The 12313-nt window shown below is 38.4% G+C and overlaps 1 protein-coding gene across 5 annotated transcripts in view; it reads right to left on the bottom strand.

Moving 5' to 3' along the window:
• Positions 1-12313, bottom strand: part of LOC124112116 (leucine-rich repeats and immunoglobulin-like domains protein 1) — a 148373-nt gene that overhangs the window by 62585 nt on the left and 73475 nt on the right. Inside the window, exon 1 of one of the 5 annotated variants that reach the window (XM_048386942.1) lies at positions 7984-8006. The exons of 3 other annotated variants lie outside the window; for them this stretch is intronic. The gene's annotated coding sequence lies outside the window, so the exon portion shown is untranslated. Of the gene's footprint in view, positions 1-3335; positions 3358-7983; positions 8007-12313 lie in introns of those variants that run through there. One more of the 5 variants, XM_048386969.1, reaches the window with a different exon arrangement.

Below are 12313 nucleotides of genomic sequence, written 5' to 3'. Positions count from 1 at the left end.
TCAACTGCATTCCCTCCTTACTGTGTCCCACGTCAACCCTCAAAGACAAGTTACTGTCAACTGCATTCCCTCCTTACTGTGTCCTATGTCAACCCTCAAAGACAAGCTACTGTCAACTGCATTCCCTCCTTACTGTGTCCCATGTCAACCCTCAAAGACAAGTTACTGCCAACTGCATTCCCTCCTTACTGTGTCCCATGTCAACCCTCAAAGACAAGTTACTGCCAACTGCATTCCCTCCTTACTGTGTCCCATGTCAACCCTCAAAGACAAGTTACTGCCAACTGCATTCCCTCCTTACTGTTTCCCATGTCAACCCTCAAAGACAAGTTACTGCCAACTGCATTCCCTCCTTACTGTGTCCCATGTCAACCCTCAAGGACAAGTTACTGCCAACTGCATTCCCTCCTTACTGTGTCCCATGTCAACCCTCAAAGACAAGCTTCTGTCAACTGCATTCCCTTCTTACTGTGTCCCATGTCAACCCTCAAAGACAAGCTACTGTCAACTGCATTCCCACCTTACTGTTCCCTATGTCAACCCTCAAGGACAAGCTACTATCAACTGCAATCCCTCCTTACTGTGTCCCATGTCAACCCTCAAAGACAAGCTTCTGTCAACTGCATTCCCTTTCTACTGTGTCCCATGTCAACCCTCAAGGACAAGCTACTGTCAACTGCATTCCCACTTTACTATGTCCATTCTCAACTGTCAAGACATTATTATTACAGCCTACCTTGGGCCAATATGACTTGACCTTGGACCAATAATAAGGCCAATATGAAAACACCCATATAATAACATAATGTTGGTCAATGGTACCTATATCTGACAATTACAAACTGTCATGAGTCGCCTTGTAGTCTTGCACAAATATTGTCCGAAGGATCATGGCGAGACAAAATCCATATCCCCTTCCATGGTTGATGTTACTTCTTATACTAACAAGCTGTGAGAGGTCCTGAGTTTACATAGGACAATTCCTGATCATGTGTCTGCCTGGAGATAATAGTTTCAACTTGCTACAAAAAAGGACAAAGTCTGGAGACAATTCAATGACAGAATGTCAATACAGATGGCTATTTATAGCTCCAGCATTGGCCTCCTTCACTTCTTGTTCTTCCAGTGACTGGCCTCAATCACACACAGCCTAAGTTATGGAAATATCTTCATGACTAAAATTTTAAACCTATGCATACTTTATATGTTTAGTCTAGGTGAACAAGGTTAAAATATGACTGGGAAGCCTGTTGCTATTAAACCTCAAATCTGTCACTGAATATGCTATCACACACAAGGGACATTTGAAATCTTGTAAACATGAAATAAAAAAGGCTACAGTGAGGACTTTCTTAATCATATTTCATCCTAGAGTGTGCTTAAAAGATCTTTTCATATTACAAGATTAGAAAGTGATTATGTTCAGTTTCTATTTAGACTGGAGCAACAGACAGACTGTTAAACTAAAGGGTTCTAAATAATTGTCTTACTAAGTGGATAAAAATCATTCAGTGTGAGAGGACAGTCGGCATCAATGTAATATACCTTTAACATTCAAGAACAATGCTATGCTAACAAGTATCTATGTGACATATCACAGTATTTTGTACAACAGTTTTTCAGACATGAGAAATTTTTGGAAAGTAATCAACAATTAACAAGGTGAATGGAGATAACGATGCTCAATCTTTTCTGGACACCTTATAACCTTGATCTAAACAAATTCTTAGTTTTATCAATTATACTCTCAAACTTTTCTTTTCCATTAGATGTTTACACTTTTGATAACAAGACAAAAGTTCTATTCTTCATTCGGATACAAATGAATCCCATTGTAGTGCCAAATATTCAGCTCTCTGGACTTTGTAGTGCCTCAGAAGATGGTGCTAAAACATTTTCCACAATTTGAATACTATACCCAGAAATATGGAAGAGGTTGCAAGCAATGAATTGGTAGATAACCGCAAAGATTAGTTTCTGAGTAGAAGATACTCCCTAAGTTTCAGGCTAAATTGGTTCATGGAAGTTGCAAGACGATGAATGGGCAGATGATGGACAACACCAAAGCATCATGCCATAAGACACAAGACGTGGATGAAATGTTTGGAGCTGAACTATGATGTACTGCGTTGATGGAAATGGTTGCTAATTATTTTTCAACATAACACAACCACCCAACCCTTCCCCCAGAGATCCACACAGTTCTGCCAATGATGCTGGAATTCCAGGATCCGAAAGTTCTCCAAAAGCAGAAATGATGGCATCTTCATTTGCATAATGCTTGCCAGAAAGTTCTTTCTTCAAGTTTTGGAAGAGGTGGAAATCTGACAGTGCCTGACAAGATTTCAAAACCATGTACGCATGGTAGAACAACACACCCCTAGTGAGTTTTATACTACGTTTAGCCTTGATATTCTCACATTGTTGTCTAAGTAGATTAATAGACTTTGACGCCAGATGTTTCCACTGCTTTGACTGTTGTTTAGAGTCTGGTTGATATTGGTGAACACAAGACTCATCCATGCTTACAAATCAGCTGGGTTGGCTTCAAAACAATATTTTTCTCATGAGACATGATGAACCTGGACTGTTTCTGATCAGGTGTCAGAAGCCCTGACCTCCAGGTGCTGAATCCTTTGTCATGCCTAGTTCATTCCTCAGAATGTTCTCAACTCTCTCATGACAGATGACTATTGTATTGGCTGTGTGACGTGTGATGCTGTCATCTATAATTATATCATGTATTTTATCATCATTTTCCCTAGAGGTGGCAGTTCAAGGTCTTCTGATCTTGGATCTTCTTCAAGGCTCTTGCTTTCCTTGCTGCCAACCTCTTACCACTGGCATTGGAAGGAGCATAATCCCCTTAAGTTTTCACATTGTCCACTTGCATGCTGTTGTAGTTAGCCCTTTCAGTTGAAGACATATGATGGCAGCACACTAGCAAATTCTTTCCCTTCTGATCAACAGAGAAAACCAAGTCACTTTGATGCCTGTTGAATAATGCTGCCGCGTTTTGTATTTGGTTCAACTGCAGCCTGTGAGCATGGAAAGTATTGTACTCAATACATGCCAACTCTTGAGGGTGTACTATACATCCTTTTTAGATGGGCTCAGAATGTTTCACACAACCCTTGTGGACCTTTGGTCCAGCAGGAAACCAACCATATTTCAAAGATTTAAACCTTGTGAGAAGTCTCATAGGTCAGTGAAGGCACAGAGAACACTACTCAACTCCATCAAGATGTCATTTGTCAAAGATGGACACCCAAAACCCATCATACACAAAGCCTTGATAGGAGCACTAGACTCTAGCAATGAAATGCTGAAATTACCTGCTTAAATGAAGGGCAGCATGATATTGATTAAAGCACACGGTATGAGGGCAGGGCACTTCACTGGTTGCTGATAAGAGCCATATGGAGCTCATAAAAAGATGACCCTGTCATGTCCTTTCATCTTGTTTGATCTTTCTGAAGTGGAAAACAATTAAGTCTCCAAATAAAGAACATGGGTCTTAACTCCAGCTAACAAAGTGATGCAAAATAGTGTTAAAGAAGTTAGTGTCTCTAGTGTGCTGCTTCCTTGAAAAGAACTCTTAACTGTTGTATGACACATTTGTGAATATGCTAATAGAGTGAGGTATTAGGTAAAAGTACTGTTTGAGCAGCTTTTTTTCATCTGTTCATGTGGATGATCATTAACTCTTTCATCACTGGCTGCCCCAGAGTTATGTCCCTTGAAACCCTGCAGTCCCTGACACTGACAAGGCCTGTACACTGGCCTCCCTGGCAGTATTATTGGAAAATCACACTATCATTTTTGATGCACTTTTTCTACCAGAAACTTGCTTTTAATATACATTTATCATATACCATTGTAAAGAGGATTAAGTATACTTTAATATTCTTTGTTGTTATTGTCTCTAACCTTTGTTATTTTCTAATTACAGGTGTTTACAAGTGAAATAAAACTTGAAAACACTGAAAAAATGAAAACAGACAATGAATTTTGGCTCAAATTGTATTACAAATCACAAAAATAAATCACAGATACAAGGTAAACATAACACAGTGGTCTTGTCATCTTGGACGGCACAGGTAATCCCAGGTGTTACAGGTAAATTCTCTTCATGCACATCTGTAAACAAATAAACAAGTTTACAACTCTTGGTACTGACTTTGTTTTCTATACTGATGTCACATATTACTTATGATACACTTACAGCCTCTTAGGTAAACTCGTTAACACAGGTAAACTTGTTAACGCAGGTAAACTCGTTAACACAGGTAAAAACACAAATATTTGATTTATTTTGTTCTTTATGAGGATTTGAAACAAAAATTAAGTATTTAAGTTTTTAAAAAGTTATTTATCACATTATCTGAACATTGAACCACAGCTACTATAAGAATGACATCACAGGGAAGATAACACAGATTGATCTGAAGAGGGAAAGATTGTAAAAGGACGGAAAGATCGTAAATTCAAGTTCTGCAAATATACAAGTTGTGATAACATATTTACAATACACTGCTATTTACAATTGCATAATAAATTAAATCAGTACTTTATTAAATCAATTAATAAATAAATAATCATTACAGTTACTAAAATTTAAATTAAGATGTAAAAAACAAGAAAACAAACATGAATATGGAAATAAATTTTATTCAAATTGAGCGAAATATAAGGACATACGACAAACCGGCAAACTACAATTCGGATTGCGATCAGAAAAATAAATTTAAAAAAAAAATAACAGATACGTCATGCCACTCACCTTTGTTGTTGTTGTGATCGCTCGTTCAAGTGTCGGTGGCTGGATTCTCATTCGTCGCACTGATAATATGTTCAAACACAGAATCTTGTAAAACAGTTGGAAAAAATCAATAGCACGACTCTTCACTCACCGTGTCAATATATATTCTTGAGTCCGGTCGCCTCTTCAAAATCCCTCACGTCTCCACTATTGTGGTCCCTCTGCCACTCCCATTCTTGAAAGTTGGTGGGGGGGACACCTCGTCGAAACCGTCAAAATCTTCACCAAAATATTTGCGAAATTCCCTCTCCCCTTCGCGTAAATTATTCAATTCAAACACATTATTATTCCCAATAGAATCGTTGTTAATCATCTGATCGCTATCCGAATCGTAGTTGGCCGCCATTATGCTTGATTTACGATTCAAGCGAGAAAAATACCTGTCGCGAAAACAGGTGACTTACCCGTGATTTTCGCGCCAAAAAGACGGGGAAATTCCATCGAATGACATGTCAATACGTGTAGATCTCGTTTCCATATTTAGAACGAGATTACACACGAGAAAGGAAGTAGAAAGAGCGATTTTGTAAACACGCTCGCGCCGCCCGATTTATCGGGCAGCCGGGTTCTGGGCCACGGCTTATGCTGCCCGATTCTTCGGGCAGCCGGGTTCTGGGACACGGTTTATCTCGGGGCGAAAGGGTTAATAAAATACATGTACCATTGACTCACAGCTCACTATTAATGGTTGTCTCTTTGAGATGCCAACACAAAGTTGAGTCAATTTGGGATATTTGGCATGTGAATGCAAAAATATTTCCTAACCATTAGTATGATTGACTTGATGAAAGACTGACCTTATGGTTTTGAGAGGTAAGGTGAAATGGGGTTTAACGTCGCATCCAAGATTATTGCACTTATACAGCGGCGTGCATGTGTGTGCGTGGCTGCTTGTACTAGTCCAGACATGTCGATTTATAGTGCTAGCCCACTGAGATACCATGCAGCAGTTAAACATTACTACCCCACTCAGACACAGTGTACTGACCCAGAGCCAACCAGTCCTTGTTTCATTTAGTCCCTTAATGCCGAACGCCAGACAGGGTTCACAACAAGTACCACCTTTCAACGTCTTTTGATAAGACGCGGCCATGGATCAAACCCCAGACCTTCCGCTCTCTGGGCGGACGCTCTACCACTAGACCAGGGAGGCGGTCCATGGTTTTGAGAACAAAGTTCATACAGATATGGAACACTCAAATTCAAGGCCTTTTCAAGGCTTTCAACTCTCATTTTCACAGCGTTTTGGTTGGATTATTCGCCTGAGTCTCTCTTTGTTATTATAAAATATAGCGTACTATATTCATGATATTAGTCGTAAGACATAAATGCAATATGAAAATTGCAAATTATCCAAGAAGAATTATTTTCACAACTATAAAAGAAAAAAGAAAAAAGTCTGTCACAATTTTAATATTTTTATTAACGAGGATATGTCAATCTGTGCAAATTCAAGGTTTTTCAAGCTATTTAGGGAATTTTTAAAGTTGACATTAAAAATCAAGGCTTTTGAAGAGGGACCTAAAAACCCAAGGCCTTTTCAAGAGAATAGTTCACCTTTTGCATTTCATTTTATCACAAGCAAAAACATGAAAATATTATTTGGTTATATATTTGACAATACCTATAACAATTTGCCTAAGACTAAGAGACATAATACAGGGAAAAATGTTTTGGGGAACTCAAAAGCTTTTGTATGCAATGTATTTCACAATATTGGAAATATCTTTCACTCTATAGTTTGACAGAATCTGGTTTTAATATAGTGTCATGATTATGTTAAAGTCCTAAACGGCGCAGACATTACATTTAAGCGAGATGACCAACCATGGAACTCAGTGAAGCGCTTGACACTATTAATTCAATCACAATGACGAGCCAACTCAAGTGCGACCCCAGTGAGTGTGATTAAAGCATCCCGTAAAATCACACACCCCACACCAGATATACTCAAGTTATATGCCTCAAGAGAAAGTGCCTTCGAACCTAATCATTGATCCTGACCTATTGCTGATCTTGCTCAGAGCATGGCACCCATCCCAATGAAGGTATGTGTACTAAAAGAATAAATACAGTAGGAAAGTGCAACCACAAAACGTTAATTAAGCATCTTTATCTAATGACCTTGACATTTGACCTTCTCATGTACCAAAATAATTACTCTAGGGCTATATGGAAGAAGTCTCCCAAAGAAGCATGGTTTGGTTAAGCAATAAAACCTTCAAATACCTTTGTAGCATATTATATGTAAAGGATAAAACATGCCTCTGAGGTTTTGTTTGAAAAAGTAAAACCACGCTTCAGGTTTTACATTTTCAACCTAACCCTCGGAGGCATGTTTTATACAATTTTTGAATCGTCTAACTGCAAGAAATACCAGAAAAAATAAGTAAACATTGACATAACTTATAGAGAAACAATACAGCATACCGCAGTATAAAAGGAATTTGCTCAAAGCGTCCAAAAATATTTTTTTTTTAAATGTGCAGCTTGGACTAGCTGGAGTCATGACATGATAAATTGAACAACTTCTCATCACCTGCCTCGGTAGATATGGGGGAAAACAGTGGGTTACGAAACTAAACACAATATGTGAGGTTGCATGTTCGATTCACATCATGGAATCTTTGCATGTAAAACAATTGTGACTTATCATCAAACAGAGTCGCATTGAGCACGTCCGTAGCCGTACTTAACCTGTTCTTAACCAGTTCAACCTTGTTCTACCTCGTTCACAATACGTCCAAGCCAGTTCTAACTTATTCTAAACCCAAGTGCATGTGTATTTGCGTCCTGGCCCGACTACTGTAAAATAACGTAAAATAAGTAAAAGTGTCTAATAGGCATGAGATTGCGAGGGTTCGATTCCCAAGATGGGTGTTATGTTTGTTATTGTCATAAGCATTGTAATTAACATAAGCTGTCGCACATGTGCAGTAAACACTTCCTGTTGCTCCATGCTTTGTTTTCGTCATCAAGTACACAACATGGTGTCAGAAGCCAGGAAAATCTAAACATTTTAAGAATCATCGTCAGTTAAAAAAGCTGAAAGTAAGTAAAAGGAAGTCTAATAAGTAACTAAAGAAGATTAAAATGGGGCATGAAAGCGGAATTAACCCTAGAAATTTAAGTAGAATGAACTGGGAAAAGCAGAGACCTACCACAAGGATGGAAATCATTCAGAAATCATGAAGAATTCATGTTTGGGGGATCTGTTGAACAAGAAAACAGAAGCTGATAAATGAAACTATGTGGAGAATGTGGTAGAGAAATATTCTCAACCTGGAATAAGTTTCACAATAGAACTCAAGTAGAATCAGAGACCTTTGAAGAGTATAGTAGTATTGGTTTAATTAAAGGAAATTAGATGTCTGCTCAATTGTTGAACTGTTATTGTTGTTATTATTGCATTGGTATATATGTACCTGACCTATCAGCTTACTAGTCAGCATCAAAATGGCAAATCTTCAGAGAGCAGAGTTTGTAACATCACAAAGACATGTCCAGCAAGTACTTTATGCAGGCTATAGATACAGACTGAATGTCAAGCGTCAAGTTGCTGTTCACTGGAAGTGTGTCCACACAGGTTGCAATGGTAGATGCAGCACTATTGCAGAACACGTCGTGTCTACAATCCTCACAGCCCCCCCCCCACCCCCCCTGTAGAGAATGAAGAACACATCAGACTCATTGGTCGACTCAAGCAGCGTGTCCAGACTGACATTTCTCCTGTACAGCAGATATACAACGCAGAACTGGATCAACTTGATGAAGAAGTAGCTGCGACTGCCCCTTCTTTTGCAAGTGTTCAAGCTTCCCTGTACAGAAACAGAGCCAAGACTATCTTAAGTTCAAGAAACCAGAGCAGCAGTCAACTTGGAAGGAAAGTGGACACAGACAGAAGATGGAAGAGACTTTCTGTGCATCAATGACGGGGAAGACGACAGACTACTGGTGTTTGCTACCACTGAGATGTTAGAAATCATGAGTGACTCTGACAGTTTGTTTATGGATGGTACTTTTTTTGTTTGTCCTAGCTTGTGGCTCCAAGTGTATATTATTCATTGTCTTGTAAATGGTAAAATGTATCCTGTTGCTTTTTCGTTGCTTCCTAACAAGACCAAACAGACATATGTTAGACTATTTAGGTTGTTGAAGGACACAGTAGGAACCAGAACTGGTGCTGAACTTTTTCAGAGGTGTTGCAGACTGATTACGAGTCAGCAGTCATAAGTGCCATTGCAGAGGTTTTTCCTGATAGTTATGTGAGGGGTTGTCTGTTTCACTATTCACAAGCTTTGTGGCGTCAGGTAGTTGAGAGAGGTCTTGTACTAGAATACACAAACAATCCAGCAATTCAGTCCCATGTTCGACGTGCCGCAGCCCTGCCACTTCTCCCACTTGACCAGGTAAAGAATGCATGGGTTGAGGTGATGGAGCAAGGACCTGATGATCAACAGATTGGTGATTTTAACGACTATGTCACCAGCACATGGGTAGATGACGATGCTAGATTCCCTTGCCATATTTGGAACCAGCACGACAACACCGGTCCCCGATCCAACAACCATCTGGAAGGGTTCTACTGTGGACTGAAAAAGAGAATGCCCCGATCTCACCCTAACATCTATCAGTTCTTGAAGGAGATCAAGGAGATTGAAAAGGCAGACAGACGCTCCAGGAAACAAATTGATCTTGGAGGATCATGCACACCCCGAGCTCGTGTTGACAGACAAAGGTACGAAAGAATTGAAAGACTAAAGACACAGCTTCTTAGTGGAAGAAAAACTGTAATGCAATTTCTTGATGCCGTTGGATATGTACTAAAGCTACAGTAATCATGAGTCATTATTATTATTACTGCATAATGTAAATATCAGCTATTAAACAATGTATTAAGCTTCAAGATTGTCTTGTCTGTTTAACCTTCTTTTGGGTCAGTTCATTATTTTACAGGTAACACAGCACTTGACTTATGTGCAGGCAGCTGTAAATTTGTTTTGATAAGGGTGTAGGCGAAATGAGGTGTAGGCGAAATGAGGACAGGCCCTACCTGGGCTACCATAATTACTGTTATCTATAGTATAACATTAAATGATTTATTGCCTTAACTGTTCATCCCCTGAGCTGTGTCGGTTCATCACCCCCAGAAGTCCAATGCAGGGTTAGAATTCAATTTTTTTAGGCACAGGCAAATTTTTCCTTGTGGTTATAAAAATTTACAAGCAAAATAAAAAATCAACAAGAACTCAAAACTTCAAAATATATATCACAAGATTGCATGATCATGATTTATGCTGCATATAAATAATGGCTGATTATGCATGTTATGACATTCAGATTACAAAGTAATTAAATTACACTCATTAAACATCTATCAAAGAAAATATCTGCATGTTTGTAAAACATCTTTGCTACCACATATTATACACCATTTCAAGTTCCAATCCTATTGTTTATAAATATGTTATGTTTATCACATTATTTAGATAATGCATCCACAACTTAATTATGTTCGTTGTAAATATAGAAAATGTAAGCTAACACATTCATAACGTCCAGATTAAGGACCAAGGAAGCGCAAAATTTACGATTTTTGCAAGCAGAATCTATAATTGGAAATTGGAAAAATATTTAAAAGAATTGTAAATAGATCTAGTATCTGCCATCACCCAGCGGCTGTCCGTTCAGTAACATGAAGAGATACCTCCGTTTTCAAATAACACCTTTGTCAAGTACTGCCATGTGACACATCAGTAGAAAGCTTTGAAAAAATTGGTTTCTAATGACGCTTTCTTTGCCAAAATCTGCTACAAGGTTCGTGACTGGTCAAATCTGAGCATGTGACCTAAGTCAGCCAATCAAATTACATCTATGGTATGATGAATTTCAGAAATTTTGAAATTTGACGAAAGACTTTTGTTAAATCGTGTTATACTAAACGTTTTAAGCAGGAAATTGCGATCTATATTAAAAATAAATTCATGGATGTATTGTGCCAGGTTATGAGCTGTGACAAAGATTTTTCATGTTTATATTTTTGCATTAAACATCGTGCCCGAACCGAGGAAATTGAGACGACGAAAGCCGAGATGTCATTTGACTTGCATTACACGAAAAGACGGAATATTACTTTGAATATTATATTTAAAGATTTGCTTGAAACGTCTTTACATTGCTAATTGACATGTTCGATGTGGACCCGTTGTTGAAGAGTGTTTTCGAGTTTTTATTTTCAATAACATTGCGGGAAATAGCGAATAGTTTTTTAATTTACCGATAAGAAATGATAAATTGAAATGGAATACGTATTTCAGACATTGTCAAATGGGATAGATTTAATAAATGATATGCCAGGTAGGTGAATAAAATTATATACTATTTTGACGTGACTACGGCTTGGTAAGTCAACCAGCCTACAGGTGTCGTCTGGGATTCGAGGATGGTATGTCATCTAAAAAAAGAAACGACCTTGGGTCAGTTGAATAAATTACCGATGACATAGTTTTTACGGCATTTGATTGGTCTCTCGAAAATAGACATACGTCATTTGCATAATATTAATCTCCGTGCTATATATGTTCATTGGTCAAAAAACGCTCGGGTTAGTCCAACTTCCCCAAAGTTGAACGGAAAGAAAGGAAGTAAAAGTTTTCCTGGGAAACCAAGCTCCTTCCCAGCGCGTGACACCTTCGCTACACTCTCGGTAACATTGCTGCCACAAGTGTGGGCGCGGCCATTACAAGAATCTTGAAATTTGCCCTCTAACCCCAAATGTAGTTCCGTTTATACTTTTCTTTATGTCTTTGGGAATGCCATCATAGTGAATTTTGAAAAGGTTTTCGACTGACCATGTTTTCCAGATGAATTTACTTTGTTGTTTGTATCATCAGATTGGTTCGAGATTGCAGACTAACGAAAAATCAACCAACTTCTCCCTTACATTCTTACTATATCAATAACATGATAGTTTTAATAAAATAGAAATTCAAATTGACAAACAAAGAAAGTAATGTAGCAGGGGTAAGTGTATTCGGCGTCACGACAGTCGTCCCTTGTTCGTAAACATAACGGTCATTCGGTTGAGTGTTCAACTCCAAGCATGGTTGGGGTTACCTATCACAGTGGGGAGTTTTGACTGGTGGCAGCGATAGTATAGAGAGCTCCGCAGACGGACTATCGCTTTGAGGAGATTGCCGGGAAACGCGAATTGGGAGGAAACTCTAAATTGGAGGTAAACAAATCAAGGAAAATCTTCGCGAAATATAAAGTTATCACAGTGAATTTAGAAATCTAGGTATTTCTCAACCAATTGTGAAACGGAAAAAAGCAAGGCACAAAAAATACCGTCTTTATTTTGGTTTATAGATGCAAAATCATAAATTAAGATGCATTTTGCATCTTAGCATCCCTTAATTTCGAACCCTGCCATGTCCAGAGCAATGTCATTGTCTGTCCATTGTTGTTCATTACTACAAATGTGTTATCATT

This window comes from Haliotis rufescens, unplaced genomic scaffold (genome assembly GCF_023055435.1).
Source record: "Haliotis rufescens isolate VD_foot unplaced genomic scaffold, xgHalRufe1.0.p SCAF_10, whole genome shotgun sequence".
NCBI lineage: Eukaryota > Metazoa > Mollusca > Gastropoda > Lepetellida > Haliotidae > Haliotis > Haliotis rufescens.
This window is presented reverse-complemented; position numbering and strand designations above follow the sequence as displayed.